Here is a 19,334-nt window from a genome sequence, read left to right on the forward strand (position 1 = left end):
CATTGTAGGGTATTAGAGGGAGAAATTCCACCTGAAGGCAATGGGCCAAAGGATCAGGTGGGAAGGGACCGGGACCTCCAAGTTGTAGGTCCAACGACAGCAAGCGTGGTGTAGCAGGTGCACAGGAGACAGGATCCAACTTCTCCACCAGTCCCTTTTATGAGAAAGCTCTCCAGGCAAACCCCAGACTCTGGGGCAGGAGGGGTGGGGGGGGTGCGGTGAGACCAGTATCTGCCTGTGCAGGTCTACCTTGTTTTCTCTTTTGCTTTGTCCTTGGGTATCATTCAGTCCTAGCCTGGCCCTGTGTCTATTATTCATGGTTAGCATTTTCATACCTAATATTTCTACGTGTTCTTTACACTTCTTCTTTTTTTTTTTTAATTTTTCAATGTTTATTTTATTTTTGAGAGAGAGAGAGACAGAGTATGAGCAAGGAAGGGGCAGAGAGAGAGAGAGACACAGAATCTGAAGCAGGCTCCAACCTGCCAGCACAGAGCCTGACGCGGGGCTCAAACCCACGAACTGCGAGATCATGACCTGAGCCAAAGTTGGACGCTCAACCGACTGAGCTACCCAGGGGCCCCATTCTTTACACTTCTTGCTTCATCCCGCGTATCTTTTGTCTCTTTATTTCTACTTGAGGCTTGTTTTAGATTCTTGGTCTGTTTGTCCCTGTTCAAATCCTTCTGCTTCAAATCACACGGGTGGCTTGTGTGGTTTGCTGTTGTTCTTCTGAAGGAGTAACAGCGCTCCAGGTAGGAAGCACACATTCCCCAGAAGCGCTGGTGGCTCTGTCCTGTACTGTGTGCCGGAGAGTGCACAAGGCAAGGCCCTGGTGTGAGCCACCTCCCCAGGGGCTTCTCAAGCCTTGTTGCTATAGTTATTGTTGTTGGTGTTGGTTCCCGGAATCCCAGTTTCCCTCTGTAGTTTTTCCCGCAGAAATTTGGGAAAGGGAGCCAGTGGCCCTGCTGGTCTGCCAACGTGGCAGATACTGGAAGTCTCTGGCTCACGGCTATTTCTTGCGTAACCCATCCACACAGTATTCTCCCTCCCTTGTAGATGGGTGAAACCTATTCTATCGTAAGTTGCTAGGTATGAGCATTTCTCCGTTTTAATCGGTCCGCTTCAATTCATTTACAAAGGGCCGATCTATTGCTACTGCCATTTAAACAAGATCCTGATAGTGGAGGCTTATATGCAAGGTACGTGTGAGGAGAATGCTATCGTTCCTGAATTCTGATTGGGGGAATTTTCTTGCAGTATCATTGGCCAAAAGTCAGGCAATTATGCAGGAACATGTTCTCACTTTTTGGAGAAGGTATTTAGGGATGAAATATTATGATGCTATGATTTATTTTAAAATATGTAAACATTTTAGGGTACCTGGGTGGCTCGGTCGGCTAAGTGTCTGACTCTTGATTTTGGCTCGGGTTATGATCTCACCATTCATGAGTTCGAGCCCTGTGTGGGGCTCTGAGCTGTCAGGGCTCTGGGCTGACAGCTCAGAGCCGGTTTAGGATTCTTAATCTTCTCTCTCTGCCCTTCCCCTTCTCTCTCAAAATAAATAAATAAACTTAAAAATAAATAAATAAAATACTCCAGCATTTTTAAAAACTTTTATTTATTTTGAAAGAGAGAAAGAGAGAGATGTGGGAGGAGCAGAGAAAGAGAGAGAGAGAGAGAGAGAGAGAGAGAGAGAGAGAGAAAATTCCAAGTAGGCTCCACACTGTCATCACAGAGCCCAATGCGGGGCTCGAACCTACAAACTGTGAGGCGACCTGAGCCGAAACCAAGAGTTGGATGCTTAACGAACTGAGCCATCTAGGTGCCCAATACTTCAGCATTAAAAAAAAAAAAAAAGGAATTTATAAAATGAGAATTGTTAGTCCCTAAATTTACATTCATAAGACCATAGGTTGCAGGAATCATTCTTGTCGGGAAGTATTGTTTCTCTTTTATACTGCACATAATCTGCCTCACATTGTATATAATCATGTTATTTGTTCTATGTAAATGCTATGGTTTGGACATTTGTGCTCTCCCCCCACCCCTAAATTCGTATGTTGAAATCCTAATGCCCAGTGTGATGGTATTAGGAGGTGGGGCTGTTAGGAGGTACTTAGGTCATGAGAAGGGAGCCTTTATGAATGGGATTTGTGCCCTTATAAAAGAGGCTCCAGAGAGATCCCTGGCCCCTTCCGCCAAGAGAAGATGCTGTGAGGAGGGACTGACCATGAACCAGGAAGCAGTCCCTTGCTAGAATGTCACCATGCTGGCACCCTGATCTTAGACTTTCAGCTTCCAGAACCATAAGAAGTAACATTTTGCTGTTCGTAAGCCGCCCAGTCTGTGGCATTTTGTTACAGCAGCCTGAATGGATTAAGACAATAAATATCTGGCAATATCTAATGTCATGAATTCTGCAGAATTAGTGCCCATTTGACAGATGAGAAACCTCCATTTGGGACTGGAATGGGACTGGAAAACCTGATTGCAAATGGCTTATTCCTGAGGCTATCGACTGGAGGCCTTAGTTCCTCCCTACATGGACTCTCCACAGGACTGCTTGACAATGTTCACAGCACAGGGGCTGGCTTCTCCCAGAGCAAGTGATCTGGGAGAAAACAAGGAGGAAGTTGCAATGTCTTCTGTGACCTAGTCTTGGAAGTCCTTTCTGCCACATTCTATTCATTAGAAGGAAGATAGTAAGTGAAGACCACCCTCAAGGGGAGAGGATTTAACTTCCAACTCTTGAAAGGAGGAGAATCCAAGAACTTGTGGGCGTATAGTAAAGCCACCACAGGGGTCACCAGTCCACAAATTTTTTTTTTTTAACTAAAATGGGATCATATGGTATGGAGGACTTCATATTCTACATTTTTGTGTTTATAAACTCAGATCTCCTGGATTCAAATCCTGCCCCTCTACTTAGTAACTATATAATCTTGGGCAAGTTACTTAACCTCTCTACCTCAGTATCCTTATCTACAAAATAAGAGTAAAATTAAAGCATACCTTATAAGGCATTGGTGACAAGCATGAATCAATACATTTAAAGAACTTATAATCATGTCCATCACAGGATAGGCAGTATATTTTGGCTCATCATGTCAGCAAGGGTATTTTTTAAAAATCTTGGGGTGCTTGGGGGGCTCAGTTGGCTAACTGTGCAACTTTGGCTCAGGTATGATCTCACAGTTTGTGGGTTCGAGCCCCACATTGGGCTCTGTGCTGACAGCTCAGAGCCTGGAGCCTGCTTTGGATTCTGTGTCTCTCTTTCTCTCTGTCCCTCCCTGGCTTGTGCTGTCTCTCTCTCTCTCTCAAAAATAAACATTAACATTTTTTAAAAAATATCTCAATCACTGCATAATGTATTATTATTTGGTTATATTGTACCTTAATTCCACTATTAGATCTCTTCTAGTTTTTTTATTACTGTGACATGATAAAAAATATATTTGGTCTCTGCTTCCAGTTCCTGACATAGAACTCCAAAATCTCATGAAATTTCCTGATAGGAGTCTCTTTTGTTCTAACGAGGCAATTTTCTGTGGGCTCCTGGATAGCTTCAAGAAGAGGAACTGGTCACCGGAAAGACCAAGTCATGATTATAAGTCTGAAGCTTTCAGCTCCACCTCTCATCCTCCAGGGAGGGGAGGGGCTGGAGATTGAGTTAACGATAGTCAATAATCATGCCTACGTGATGAAGCCTCTGTCCCTAAACTTCGGGGTTCAGAGAGCTTCTGGATTGGTGAGCACATCCACATACGAGGAAGCTGACACACCCAACTGCATAAGGACAGAAGCTTCTGTGCCTGGCACCCTTCTGGACCTCACCCTGTTCCTCTTCATCTGGCTATTCATTTGTATCCTTTATAATATTATTTATAATAATATAAGAAAAATGTAAGTAGATGTTTCTTTGAGTTTTGTAAGCCTTGATAACATTATCAAGCCTGAGGAAGGGGCTATGGGAACCTGGATGTATAGGCAGTTGGTTAGAAGTGTAAGTGATGGGGGCGCCTGGGTGGCTCAGTCGGTTAAGCATCCAACTTCAGCTCAGGTCATGATCTCGCGGTCCGTGAGTTGGAGCCCCGCGTCTGTGCTGACGGCTCAGAGCCTGGAGCCTGTCTCAGATTCTGTGTCTCCCTCTCTCTGACCCTCCGCCATTCATGCTCTGTCTGTCTCAAAAATAAATAAACTTAAAAAAAAATTTTTTTTTAATTAAAAAAAAAAAAAAGAAGTGTAAGTGATGGGATACCTGGGTGGCTCAGTCAGTTAAGCGTCCGACTCTGGATTTCGCCTCAGGTCATGATGTCGTGGTTTGTGAGTTTGAGCCCCACACCAGGCTCTGCACTGACAGTGTGGAGCCTGCTTGGGTTTCTCTCTCTCTCTCTCTCTCTCTCTCTCTCTCTCTCTCTCTCTCTTTCTCTCTCTGCCCCTCCCCTGCTCACATGCATGCTCACTTATGTGCGTGCTCTCTCTCTCAAAATAAATAAACTTAAAAAAGAAAAAAAAAGAAGTGTAAGTCACAGCCTGGGACTTGCAATTGGTGTTCGAAGTGGAAGCAGTCTTATGGCTCTGAACCCTTAGCTTGTGTGGTCCGTGCCAACTCTCATAGTTTGTGTCAGAATTAGAACAGTTGGCGCATGGAGAGTTGGAGAATCGGTTGATGTGGAAACCCCTCCCCCCATATTTGGTGCCAGAAGTGTTGTGAGTAGAGAAATAGTTTTTCTTTTAATTGCTAATATTAGTAATACTGTACTAAATATTTAGCTATGTTACTGTACTAGATATTTAGCTACATTACTGTACTAAATATTTAGCTACATTACTGTAGCTAAATATGTGAGTGGGGGATGAAACCCTTTGGAATGTGTACACAATTTTGCATATATAAAAGGCTGGGGGTGCCTGGGTGGCTCAGTCGGTTGAGGGTCCTACTCTTGATTTTGGTTCAGGTCATGATCTCACAGTCATGAGATCCAGCCCCATATTGGGCTCTGTGCTGAGTGTGGAATCTCCTTAAAATTCTCTCTCTCCCCCTCTGCCCCTCCCGGGCTTGTGCACGCCCACGCTCTCTATCTGGGGGGGGGGGGGGGGAGGGGGAGTCTGTTTGTGGAGAAAGGAGTCCATAGCCTTCATCAAATTCTCAAAGAGATTCCTAATTCAAAAGATGTTAAGAGCTGCTTGTCTAAGATCTAGTCCTCAGCCACCCAGGATGAGGTCCTGGATGAAGGGATTGAAGATGTGGTCATCAAGGTCAGAAACACACGTTCGCACCAACCAAGGTTCCGGGGAAGGTTCGGAGGTGCCTCAATCACATGAGCAGTACATTCCCATGTTGTATTTCATGGCAGCTTATTTCTAAGATGATTTCTGTAATTGACTAGTCTGACCACCTTATTATTCTTATCATAACATCAAGTAACTTTGTGGTCTCAAGATCTGTGATTCTTCAGTCCATTGTGTCTAGGCTGATACCATTTGGGGGTTATGGTACAATGACTCCAGTGTGTATATGCTATGTACTAAGCATTCTATAGCATTTGTTGGATAAATGAATGAATAAATGGAAGCGTTGTCAAAAGTGGAAATACATACAAGGAAATGCAAAGAGGAAGTGGCCCTTGTTTGTCAGGCTTTGGAATGATTGAGCTTTTGTGATGATGAGCTTTTGTGATGACAAGAAACCCTAGAGAGGAATAGGGATCCCAGCATCCTGGTGGAAAAAGGAGATGGCAGTAGATGCTGCAGGGAAATGTTCTGAAGCTTGGGCTCTCAAAGAGCCAGGTTGGGTGTGAGGATAACGGACTGATGTCTCCGACAAGGTGGTGGGGGTGCAGGCAGCAGGAAGCACCTGGTCTCATGCGTGGGACCAGCTCCTACAATGACTGCACTCACTGCCACCCATGAGACCATCACGGGACACATCCACCCTGCAGCTGGGAGCTTAGCGTCCCACCCAGGGCAGCAGCCTGGTGGTGCTTTGGATGCCCACCTCCCACTGGTGGCGACCTTTCATCTGAGCCTGAGCAGTGGCTCAGAAACTGCCCATCGTCCAGGCCAGTGGCCCTTCAAGTTTGGTGTGCACCTGAATCATGTGGGCACCTCATCTACAATGTGGATCCCTAGGCCTCGCCTCTGAGAGTGTCCCTTAGCAGGTGCGAGGTGGGGTCCAGGAGTCTACCGATGGCTCACAGACCACCTGTGTTCATTCAGGTTCACTGAGAAGCAGATGCCAAGATGGGATCGGCCGTAAAAGAGATTTTGGAGGGAAATGCCTATGAAGGATAAAAGGGTGGGAGCCCAGGAAGGGGGTGAGCTTGGACCCCAGTGCAGTTCTGGCCCCAGTGAAGGGGAAGAATAGGCAGTGAGGAGACTCAGGGCAATTGTACAGATTAGAGGGAACAGTGACTACAAGACTTCCCTCACTTCAGACACCAGCTGCAAGTTCAGAGTCTCCAAGACCATTCTCAGGGTTCCATGATTTGCTAGAAGGACTCATGGAACTCCCTGAAAGCTGTTAGACTCATGACTAGTTTATAGGGAAAGGTTATAGATTAAAATCCGCCAAGGAAAGGAACACATAGGATGGAGTCCAGGGACCAGACCCAGAGCTTTCCTTGTCCCCTCCCCCATGGAGTCAGGACATGTTACTTTCCAGGAATCTACCTGAGACTATGCATGGAGTGTTGTAAACCCAGGAAGCTCACCTAAGCCCTGGTGTTCAGAGTGCTTATTGGGGCTCCGTCATGTAGGCATGGTTCATTGACTGTCCACGTAGGGGATCTCTGTCTGTGGGTGACCCAAAGCTGCACCCTAAACCATATTGTTCTTCCTGGTGTGGCCAGCCCCCACCCTGAGTCACACTGCTGTTATTTGGCCAGCCCAATGCCCCCCCAGGCAAATGAAGATTATCTCCCAGGAGTTAGGGGTAAACGTCAGATCTCTTTTGTGCTAGATTAATTTTTTTATTACACAAGTGGGAAGAGTCTTAGTAGTACGAGAAACGTTCGGGCAGATACATGGGGAGGCCCTGAGCCAAAGCTGCTTGGGAGGAGTCCTGGGTCTCTCAGGAATGCCCTGCGTTAGTCCATCCCCGGTTCCCCAGTGCTCAGCTTGGACTGGGTGTAGGCCTAGGGAGTGTGGCTTCGGTGTGAATGTGGGGGTGGAGCCCATAGCAGGAATGCTGAGTGGCCGCTCTCATCTTCATGCCACAGGGACGGTAGTGGCAGCGGCTGGGTGAAGCTGCCCCCCTCCGCCCCCCCCACCCCGTCTTCCTGCAAGTCTTCTTTGCCTGACATGTTTGTGTCCCCCCCCCCCCCCGCCCCCCAACCTCGTGGCTCCTGCAAAGAGGAAAAGGATCTCGCAGGGCTCTGGACACAGCAGTGGCAGGTGAGGTCCAGGCCCAGACTGTGTGCTCCCCTCCTGCCGCAGCCTTGTACGGGCTCCCGCACACAGGACAGAGTAGGGACAAAACAGGAACAAAGGAGGTCAGGGTGTGGATGGCAGCTTAGCTCCTATGAAGGGTCACTCCTGTGGCTTCTGCTCTAGCTGGGGCTCCCCTGGGGTCCCTGCAGCTTGGCCTCAGCCTCACACAGGGGAGTCCCAGGGGCTATGGCTCAGAGTCTCCAGCTCAGGGACAGTTCCGGGGCCCAGAGGCACCGGCTGCGGAGAGCGTGGGCTCAGGGGGCAGCTGGGGAGGCCCCCCACCCCCACCCCGGAGTCTCCACGGCCAGAATTTCTCTCATAGTCCTTTCAAGCCTTTTATTGATTGCTCCTCTTAAACTCCACGAGCCGTTGGGGCAAGAAAGCAGGTGGGGAAACTGAGATTATAGAGAAAGTGTGGCATGTGGACCAACCATGTGGAACCAGGAAGGGGATGACTCAGAATGTCAGTGCTGCGGGTATGTTCTATGCCGGGCACAGCTGGGTCTGCTTCTTATTCCGCAGCCCAGTTCCTACCCCACCTTTGCTTTCACATTGCTTTAGTGCTTTCCTTGCTGGCGGTCAGATCCCAGCCCCAGGGGAAGGCTGCACTGTGCTTCTAATTGAAGAATGAGGAAGCAACTTTGCACACTTAAAAAAAAAAATGTCTGGACCTGGGCCAACCCCTACCAACACTAGGCCTCAGGGTAGGGACGGGCGGCCTTGGTAGTCACACAAGTAAGAGAGCCCCACCCTGGAAACACTGTGATCCTGGGGACACGGCATCAGACAAGGAGGCTGGCATCCCCATCCTTAACTGATTATGCCTTTGACAATTATTATTACCCTTCTCAGATTCTAAGGCACCATCAGTTGTAAGATGCACCAACAATTTAATAACTGCTTTTAGGGATAGGAAAAGAAACACACGGCCATATCCAATGCACACATCAACTCTAACATCTGTTCTGATTTCAGGGCTGTGAGCATTTGAAAAATACAGTGCACCTTAAAAATGATTTTTTTTTTAAAGCAGAATTTATAGGGGCACCTGAATGGGCTCCGTCAGTTAAGCGTCTAACATCGGCTCAGGTCATGCTCTCATGGCTTCGTGGGTTCAAGCCCCGCACCAGGCTCTGCGCTGACAGTGTGGAGCCTGCTGGGATTCTCTCTTTCCCTGTCTCTGCCCCTTCCGTGCTCTCTCTCTCTCTGTCAGAATAAATAAATAAACTTTGAGGGGAAAAAAAAGAATTTATAAAAAAAAAAATAAAGCAACAGGAGACTTTTCCTAATTCTGGGGTTGAGATGCAAAACCAATACCCACATTTTGGGATAACAATGTTGATAGGCTTTTTACCATGTGTCGTTGCTCTCTTTTTGAGGGGAAGAGGACTTGGGTTAACCTGATAGATACCCAATCGAAAAGATGGTACATTAGTGATATTTATAGTCAGAGCAGTGCACGGTTTAAATTGGTTACTAGATATTTGCATCTTTTAACTACACAGCTAAAATAAGAGAACTACAGGACATTTCAGTCTTAGAACAACAACCAATGTTTGTGGGGCACTTTTTAGGTGCAGGCCCTGCTCAAGGTACTTCATGTTTATTGACTTGTATAAACCCACAAAAATCCCATGAGAAGGTGCTAGGACCACCTTGACTTTAGCGATGGGAACACAAGGCACAGAGATTAAGCTCCAGGTCCCAGAGGTAGGATGTGGACTTGAACCCAGATGGGTGGCTCCAGAACCCACCTCTTACCTGCACTAGACAACTTCTCTTAGAGCATAAGGGACGAAAAGAAATCAAATAAAACTTAGAATTTCTAGTCACTGTCCGTGGGCAGGGCATGTTGGGCTGGGCCAAAGGCAGTGGTATGCTGGTCAACCCCCCTCAGAAAGCCCTTGTTTCTAACACTTGCCAATGTCCTTGGTGTAAATACTTCTCCCTTGGCTGATTTTAAGACACACGGCGCCGGTAAAATTCCTGAGTGCTTAGCAACTGCATCTCAGGAGTTGGCACGAGCTGGCTCCACCACCCCCGGCTGAAAGTAATTGTTCGTGTCCGCGTGGCACCGCTTGGCCAAGAATGCGTTTTGCATGAAGTTCGTTCAGTGAAGCCAACCGCGGGCGGGACTCGGCGCGCGCGTTCAGGGCTTGGAAATGGTTTCTCCCCTCCGTTTCGCCACCTGCTAACCAGGGGAGCCAGCCCCTTGCTGCACCCCGGATGACAGGTACGCACATGCTCGCCACTCCCCCTGGCCTCCTGAGCATCAAAGACGAAGCTGAAGACCAAAGCTTCCGGGCAAAGGGAGGCCGTTGCCTGGCTCCTGCTGGAGGAGACTCTGCGGCTGGTTGCCTAAGGGCCTCCTTTCCGAAGCAGAGCGGTGGTGGTGAGAGGAGAGAAACACCAGGTTAAACGAGAGGGAAAGGGGCTTCTGAAGCGTTAGAGTTGAGGCATTAGGGGGAGGCTGGTGAGCTGTGGTCAGTGAGGGCAGAGCAGAGAGCAGAGCCATCAGGCTAACCGACTGGACAACATTTAGGTTCCTGTCTGGACGGCTCTAGAGACAAAGCCGCAAAGTCAGATGGCTACAGACGCCGGGCAGATGACTGAGGTGGGCAAATGAGACAAAGCATGAAAAATAGGAGTGGCGGCCACAGTGGTGAACTGTAAGCACACACCCCGCCAAATGACACTGGCGGGTCGTGGCTTTTTTTGTTTTGCTTGTTAACATCACAGGCCGAACAAAATAGGTCGGTGACCTGGATACGGGCCTCCATTTTGTGAGTTTGGTCAGCAAGGCTTCCTGGCAAGGTTTAGAAGGCCAGACTCAGAGCGTGGCTTGCCAGGGGCTGAATTCCACCCCCTCCTCGCGTGAGAGGTGGGACACCAGGGGTGTGAGGGCAGTGGGGTCACCCATCCCGAAGGCAGGCTATCGGGGGTGCATTATTCAGCAAATTCTCCAACAACCATAAAATTAAGATTCAGTCTTTTTTTTTTTTTTTTTTTTTATTGTTCACACGTGCTGGCCAATCTGAACAATGTCAGTGATAAAAATATCCTCCTTGAAAAATTCTTTTGTCGGTCTAAGTTCTACATAATCGCTCTGGTTGCTGTTGAGTTTCACTAATGTATATGTAAGCTTCAATGAACACATTCAAATAGCTTATCTATTAACAAGCATTGTATTCTACATGGAAGTTAATTTGAGAATTAACCCCTGACTCCAGTGAATTCACCCATAAGTGTTTGTTTTCAGAATAAGTACCTAATGATTTGGAACCCTTCAGTTCCAAACCCTGTGGAAACACATATTCCTATGTTTAAACCATAAATTCAAAATAAACAATGATAATGCCTGATTGCAAACATGAAGAAACAGACTAAGAGTTAGTAGGATTTTGTCATTCCATGTGCCCATGCCAGAAGGACTCCAAAGGGCAGTGTTTATTTATTTCTAATTTTCAAACAGTTTTATTTATTTAAGTAATCTCCACACCCAACATAGGGCTCGAAATCACGAGCCTGAGACCAGGAGTCACATACTCTTCTGACTGAGCCAGCCAGGCGTCCGAAAAGGGCAATGTGTTTTGTTTTTTTTTTTTTCAATATATGAAGTTTATTGTCAAATTGGTTTCCATACAACATCCAGTGCTCATCCCAAAAGGTGCCCTCCTCAATACCCATCACCCACCCTCCCCTCCCTCCCACCCCCCATCAACCTTCAGTTTGTTCTCAGTTTTTAAGAGTCTCTTATGCTTTGGCTCTCTCCCACTCTAACCTCTTTTTTTTTTTTTCCTTCCCCTCCCCCAAGGGTTTCTGTTAAGTTTCTCAGGATCCACATAAGAGTGAAAACATATGGTATCTGTCTTTCTCTGTATGGCTTATTTCACTTAGCATCACACTCTCCAGTTCCATCCACGTTGCTACAAAGGGCCATATTTCATTCTTTCTCATTGCCACGTAGTACTCCATTGTGTATATACCACAATTTCTTTATCCATTCATCAGTTGATGGACATTTAGGCTCTTTCCATAATTTGGCTATTGTTGAGAGTGCTGCTATAAACATTGGGGTACAAGTGTCCCTATGCATCAGTATTCCTGTATCAAAAGGGCAATGTTTAAATGCCTTGTTTTCAAGGCATTCAAAGAGCTGGATGCTTGTTCTCAAGCAACATATCAAATAATGCCAATATTCACTGTTACTCAACCATTTTCCCTGATTTTTACAGAAGAAACACCGTAGAAGTTTACCAACTGTAATAAAAATGCATGGTAAATTTTCTGGTGGAGATATTTTAGCAGAAATTTTTTTACTACGAAGACATTTGAAAGCATCTAAAATTGATCCCAAGAAACAAATACATGGACAGTATTGCAACTTCTAAAGTGAATTGTGACATGGGATTTTTAATGAATCTTTGACAAACCTATTGTTATATTTAAGATTTCTATTTATATATTTGTTGATTCATGTAGAAGAAGTTTTTCAAAATGAAAATTAACCATGAGTGAAGACTGTCTATTGAACAACGAACTGTCCATTGAACATGAATTATGTGAAGATGAGTTTTGACAAAGTCATTAACAAATTTGTAGAGGTTAAGCCTGGAAAACAGAAACTATTATTCGTTACTGCAACAGACCAATATGTAGGTATGTTTGTTCCAGTTTTTAAAAGTATTGATGTAATTAAAACAGAAAAATCCATTATTTTTCCTCTTTTTTATATTTTAACATTTATATATTTTTATTGGGATAGATATATATAGGGAGAGGGTTTCCCTCCCATCCCAGTATTTCATTTAAAACCTTTTCCAGGGGGCTTGGGTGGCTCAGTCAGTTGAGTGTATGACTTGATTTTAGCTCAGTTTATGATCCTAGGGTCATGTGATCAAGCCCTTCATCAGGCTTCATGCTGAATGTAGACCCTGCTTAAGATTCTCTCTCTCTCTCTCTCTCTCTCTCTCTCTTTCAAATAAAACTTAAGGGCACCTGGGTGGCTCAGTCAGTTGAGCATCTGACTTTTGGTTTCAGTTCAGGTCAGGATCTCATGGTTTGTGGGTTTGAGCCCTGCATCAGGCTCTGCGCTGGCAGCATGAGCCTGCTTGGAATTCTCTCTCTCTCCCTCTCTCTCTGACCTTCCACTGCCAGCATGCTCTTCCTCTCAAAATAAATAAATGAACTTCCATTTAAACACCTTCCATTTAAATTTAAAATTAAATTAAAAAAATTAAAAAGACAAAAGCTTTTTCCAATATAGGAATGGTTTTGAGACAACCTGATCCCATATTTACTGGCCTGATTGGAGAGTCCATCTTGGCAGCACAGAATGAGATTTGGAGCAACCATGGAAATCCTGGAATTTGCGAGTTTGATCTCATGGCCAAGGAGGGTGGTCTTGTTCCCACTTGAGAATGAAAATATTGTGAGGGGCTTTCTAGCCACCATTCTAGATAGGTGATATGGGGCTTTCATAGGCACAATGCTCTGACGTTGGGCAGAGAGATAGAAGTGACTTTCCTCTCCTGCTGGCTCCTGGCCCTTAGCCAGACCATGTCACTGTTGGCTCCATCATGGTTGTCTTTGCAGAATTTGGAAGTGGAGACTGGCCAGCCTGATGAAGGGGCAGAGTGAAGACAGTGAGGATCACCCTTAAATCAGCCCTATTGTGGCCAGCCCTAAATGGGCAGAAAGGGTGGCGTTCTCTGAGGAATAATTGGCAAGGTCACTGGCCCAGATCGGGCCCTCTTCTCCCCCATAAGTCCTGAAATTCTCACTGTCGAGGTATTATTCCTCCTCCTCCTGTTACTAATACCACCATTTTACTCTGCTTCCTAGATATTCTTGTGAATGCGCAAAAGTGCCACCTAGAAGAACTACCACATTCACCCTCAAAATGTCAAGGAAGACCAGCTCCTGGTCACTCAGACCAGTCTAGTCACTCAGGGCCCTGGAGGCCAGGGATGCAGAGCAGGGATGTGTTTACGAGGAGTCTTAGGCACAGAGAGGTCTGGGACGGGAGGGAGAGAAGGGTAGGAGGGGAAGGTCTGGACTGCCAGCACTGGAGGGGGGCCCGGTGCCCAGGGATGTGACAGGCGGTGGTATTAGTCCTCACCACTTTGCCTGGTTCGGTTCAGGGGTCTAAAATCGTCGTGTGTCAGGCAGAGAGGGCGGTGGCACGGAGACACTCCAAAGGCAACTGATTTCTTCTTGGAAGCTGTTAAGGTTATTGATTTAAGTCATGACAGGCTCAAGGGCACTAAGAGATTCTTTCAAAAGGAAATAAAACTGCTTCTCCAGGTGAGTATTGCTTTTTATTTAGGCAGGGGTCTAAATCTATTGAGGTGAAAGCGACTGGGTCTCACCTCTGGAGCAATCTGGGGAGACCTATAAAGTTTATTGATTGGACTTACTTAACTTACACTGGCTAATAATAAAGCAACTAGACCCATCCATCAGTCCCCAGGCCCTCCAAGAAAATGATTACAGGGTGGATTGATTCCTCCTCAGAGATGGCAGTTTACGGGGAAAACACTGAGGGGGTGGGGACAATAGATGCTGCACAATGACATCCTAGGGCAGCACATTGGGGAGGCCACTTCTTGCCCAGGTGAGGGTCCTAGAGGAGGGCCAAGAGTTCTCTGGGAATAGGCTGCCATGACCTCTCTGGACAGCAAAGAGTTAGCCTCATCAGGAAGGTAGTGGGAAGCTGCCAGATTTTTGACTGCCAGGTAAGAAAGGGCAAGAAAGTGAGGATATTGACATGGGGCAAGGAAGGAGGGGTATATGGTGAGGGGCAGACAGCCAAGATAACTGAGATTCCAACACCCCAGTCTTCAAGTCTGGAGCAGGGCCCTCTCAAAGGCATGCTGCTGGCCTGCCATTGAGCCAACAGGAAGGATCTGGAGGAAGAGGAGTTACTCAATCCTACTCAACAGGTACTTCTCTTGCCTTGAAAAGTAAGACATGTCCTTGCCTGTGGTTATATGCATTCTTGTTGGGGAGAAAAGATGTTCCCACTTGAATGAGATAATGACCTGAGACCTTGGGTGATAAAATGCCAAGTCACTGGCACACATTCTACTTGCTAGGGGAATTCAGGGAGAGAGGTGCTCTGTGAAGGCTGGACAGTTGGGGAGGATCTCAGAAGGAATGTGAGACTTGAACTAGGCTTCCCCAGTTCAAGAAGAGCAGAGGACAGTTGGATGAGTAAATCCATCCTCTACAAATGTAGCATCCACTGCTAATCGGGCAGAGACGTACATAAGGACTGTGCAATAATATATACAGCAGTTAAATGTGACAGCTCTGGAGTCCATGTTTGGCTTCCAGCCTGGCTTCTACCAATGACTATCCACATGGGCAAATAACATTTACAAGTCTGAGCCTCCTGGTCTATAAAATGGGGATACTACTACCATTTGCATGGTAAAGCAGTTGTAAAGATTATACAAGGATAATGTTTGTAAAACACTTAACATAAAGCCTGGAGATTAGAAAACATTCAGTAAATGATGGTCGCTGCCATTCTTCTTCTTATTAGTGATGGAGGTATTATTAAAGGTAGGCAGTATTCAGACTACCACGAGGTTCTGGACACTCCCCACCCCAGTCCTGGGTGTTTCTGCAAGCCCACATTAGCCTCTTTGAATTGCATGTACCTAGAACCTAAAGGGCAGGGAGGGAAGGTCCAGGAGCTCACTGAGGGGTTGAACAATGGCGTACCACAGCTAGCAGCCAGCTAGTTGAGCACCTGCAGGGCAGAGATAAGTGATCCCTGAACTTTTACAGGGCCTCCCCCAAAGGCACCATTGGAGAGCCAGCAGGGATGTAATGAGGAGAGAACTCAGCCCTGAGTTTTGAATTTAAAGTGGCGGGGAGAATAAATAGGTTGAAGAAACTGCGAGAAGACTATCCTTTGGGGACCCAACAGAGACGTATCTAGAAGTGCTGGCTCCCCGCAGTAACAATTATATAAAGGGACTCCCAACACCGTGAAATGAAAAATAAACCAATCTCCAGTGCAATACCAGAGTGCCTCGGGTGATGCTTACAAACACCTTCAGAGCTGGGAAAAGGAGCACGGGTTCCTCACTTACCTTCTAGCTCATTCTCCTTTGCTTTCCCCCGTGCAGCCAAAGGTTGCAGGACTAATAAGCCCTCAGAACGGGGGGGAGGGGGGGGGGAGGGATATGGAACTTCCATAAACAGTACTTCCAGCAAGTTGGTAGGGATTAGGCAGGATCTCTCAGAAATCAAGAAATACATGGGCTACTTTCATTTTTAAAAGCTCCCGGTATATTTTAAAAAGAATGTCAAAACAGAATCACAAAAATTATGATTTTTTGGGAAACTCTGCATTTATTTATTTATTTATTTAAATTTTTTTTTTCAACATTTATTTATTTTTGGGACAGAGAGAGACAGAGCATGAACGGGGGAGGGGCAGAGAGAGAGGGAGACACAGAATCGGAAACAGGCTCCAGGCTCTGAGCCATCAGCCCAGAGCCCGACGCGGGGCTCGAACTCACGGACCTCGAGATCATGACCTGGCTGAAGTCGGACGCTTAACCGGCTGCGCCACCTAGGCGCCCCGGAAACTCTGCATTTAATACATTGGTATAATTTAATGCCCAAGGCACTGAGTTATTCACAAGATAATTATAGGAGTTTTGAAAAATATCAACTTATAATGTACTGCAGGCAGTCTGACTTGGTAGTGGGGATACATGTTTTAGCTGTAGGAAGACCAGCATCTTCCTCAATGCTGTTGTCAGTGTGGCCCTGAGACTGTACATAGAACCTCACTCGGAGATGAGTCAAAATATTAATCTTGAGGCCTTTGGTTGGCCTGGGATGAATGGAATAAATGGTTTCCTCAACATAACACACTGCCCCCTCCCCCCACAATGGTAGCCCTGGGTGGAGCAGAAGTAAATAGTTTATATAAGTTAACATTTTATGAAGACTCAGGAGTCTTAGATAATATTTAATAAAGACTGCCTTGCTTTGTGACTTAGCCAAGTATTAAAGAAGGGATTATTATGGCTTCTGGGACAGCATTCTGGGGGACCTCTTTGCCTTTAGGGCCCAAATTTCATGAAAGCACTGCCAGTGAGATTCAGTTATATACATGTCTCCACAAAAAACCTAAAAAGACCGAGGTAAAATGCCGAAGGAAGGGAAATCGTCCTCCTTTACCAATGTATGTGCATGAGACACCTCCCATGAGACACTTCCAAGGTTTAGGTCTCTCCTGTCCCTTATTCCATCTGTATCCAGTTCTGTGGGGTGCCAGCCAGTTCGCACAGGTGCAGTTGACCCTGACCCACCTCAGGTGCACTTTTTGTACCCCTTGCTTTCTGCCTTTGGGCCTCTGAGTGTCGTTATGGGTGGGGCCCCCCTGGAAGCCCATTTGTCACTCACACACGGGCAAGGTAGACAACCATGCAAAGAACCTTTGCCCGGTGGTGTGAGGACAATGGAGAGCTGCTGTCTTCTTTCCTCCCCCCTGGGTTGGTGCTGAGACACCTTTCAGACGCAATGCCATGACCTCCTGGGATTGTACACACAGATGCCTGTAGACATGGCCACCTCCATAACAGTTCTGTACTGGTTCTTTTCTTCTTCCTTCTTCACTCCGCCTCACCTCCTCTCCTTTGCTCCTTTGATCACATTCCCAGGAAGGAATTTGCACTTAGGCCTCTGTCCTAGACTCTGCTCTTTGCAAGCCGAAAACCCTTTTCATAAGAACTGTTCATGTATGATCTTCCTTTTACTGTTTCTTGCAATTGATTTTTTGAACCTAAACGTAAGATTTGACATGGAGATTTGTTACATGCCATCTATTGAAATGTGCCTTAATTCTGATTTTGTCATTTTACAATGTTAGCTGTCCTTCTTTGCCTTGAGTTATCCATAAATTTTTTCATAAAACTTGTTGGCTGTTAAAAAAAAAGCCATCAGTGACCAACCTCTGTAACCTCATCTCATGCTTCGCTCTTCTTGGTAACTACCCTCCTGCGGCTTCACCTCCTGCGACTGTACAAATGGGCCAAGTTCTTCCTCCTCCAGGTCTTGCATTTGCCGTTCTTTCTGCTTAGAATCCTCTTCCCTCAGGCTCTTCACATGGACATGTGTCACACTTCAGGACTCAGCTTAAGTGTCACTTCTCAAAGAGAACTTCTAGGACTGCTGTCTTTCAGTCATGGCCTTTATCTCAAACCATGGGTACCATAGATCCATTTTTTTTTTTTTAATTGTTCATTTCCCTAATTAGAATGAAATCTCTAGAAAGGCAGGGATGTTGCCTGTTTTCTTCTCTGCTGTGTCCCCAGCACCTAAGTAGATTCTCACACTTGTCCACTAGGTCCCATTCCATCTCACCTCCTCAAGGACAATTCACCGATTCTCTCTCCTCTCTCCTGTGTCAGTATCCCCCCGCCCCCCTTTACTGGATCATTCCCATCAGCAGACAGACATGCTATAATTTCGCCTGTCTGAAAAAGCAAATAAATAAATAAGTAAAAATGATAGTAAAAATAAAGAGCGAGCAACAGCTAAAAAAAAAATCCTCTTGGCATGCATCCACTTACATATTTTGTTTGTTGTCTGTCTGTCTCCACTAGATGAGAAGCTGTATGAGGATTTTTTGTTTGTTTGTTTTGTTTATTGTGATATCCCTAGTGCCTCAAAAGTGCCTGGCACACAGTAGGCATTCAGTAAAAATTGTTCGGTGAATGAATAATTTTGCAGATTGAATGAATAAACTTTCTTTTTTTAATTAACAGAGAAAAAAAATCCATCTGTATCTTGAGCAATGTCTAAGTAACTGAAAAGATCAACATTCAGCTAAGAAAGCAACTATATGTCAGGTAGCTTTGCAGAGATAGATGGTGGCTATCTGACTGTAAGTGATGTGAGGAAGAATTCTCTTCCACTCTCTGGTGCAGTTTAATGGAGAAAGGAAAATCAGCCGTGGACCCCTCTGCATTTAGAGAATGGCCTTGCCCTAGAGATGGAAAAATTGAGGTCTAGAGGTAGTAACTTCTCCCAAACTGTGTTCTCCCCTCTAATGGGATAGAGCATAATCCTTCAACAAACACATCCGGATAACTAACAATAAAAGAGTTCTTCCACTTGCTTACAAACGGGGCACCCTGGATTGCTTCCTGGTACATTGGCGTGCGATAATAGGGCCTGCCAGCAGATGGCGACGTGCCTTTCTTTCCAGGAGGGCTACACTCTAGGCAGGTGCTGAAGGGCAGAGGACTGGGGACCTGGCCAGGTCAGCTGGCTTGTCAACCAGGGGCCCCTAGGCAGGAGAGCCCCCCAAACAAGGTTCTGCCTCAGAAGACCTCATTCTTGTTGGCTTGGTCCCCATGAGTAAAATAGTTGTTGCTGAAAAAGGTACATTTTTAAGGCTTCAGATGCCAGAGCAACTAGGAATCCAGGACGGTTGGCAGGTCCACAGTCAGGAAATTTATCTCAAATTCAGGGAGTTTGAAAATCTAGGACAGCTCCTTGGCAACCCAGTACTGACAGTCCTTTTGTTCGACTTTTCTTAGGCTTAGACAACAGCCTCCGAGAGCCAACCAGATTTCCTCCAAGAAGAAGACCCACCCTGGCCAGCATTCTACCACAGGAATGATTAATCTGGGCTTTGGGGTCCACCAACCCCTGTAAGTGGGTGTAAAACTGTATTCGAGGGTTGAAGGTGGGGGGTGTGCTGATAGATATTTACAGTTCCTAGAGAGAAAGCCCATTGTTTTCATCTGTCTCTCAGAGAGCTCCATGGTTCAAAAACGGTTCAAAAACTAATGCTAAAACTAAAAAACTACTCTAAAAAACTGCAGCTTTCCCTCCTAGAAGCCCCACTGTTTTGTGTGTTTTTT

Source organism: Prionailurus bengalensis, chromosome B3 (genome assembly GCF_016509475.1).
Source record: "Prionailurus bengalensis isolate Pbe53 chromosome B3, Fcat_Pben_1.1_paternal_pri, whole genome shotgun sequence".
Lineage (NCBI taxonomy): Eukaryota > Metazoa > Chordata > Mammalia > Carnivora > Felidae > Prionailurus > Prionailurus bengalensis.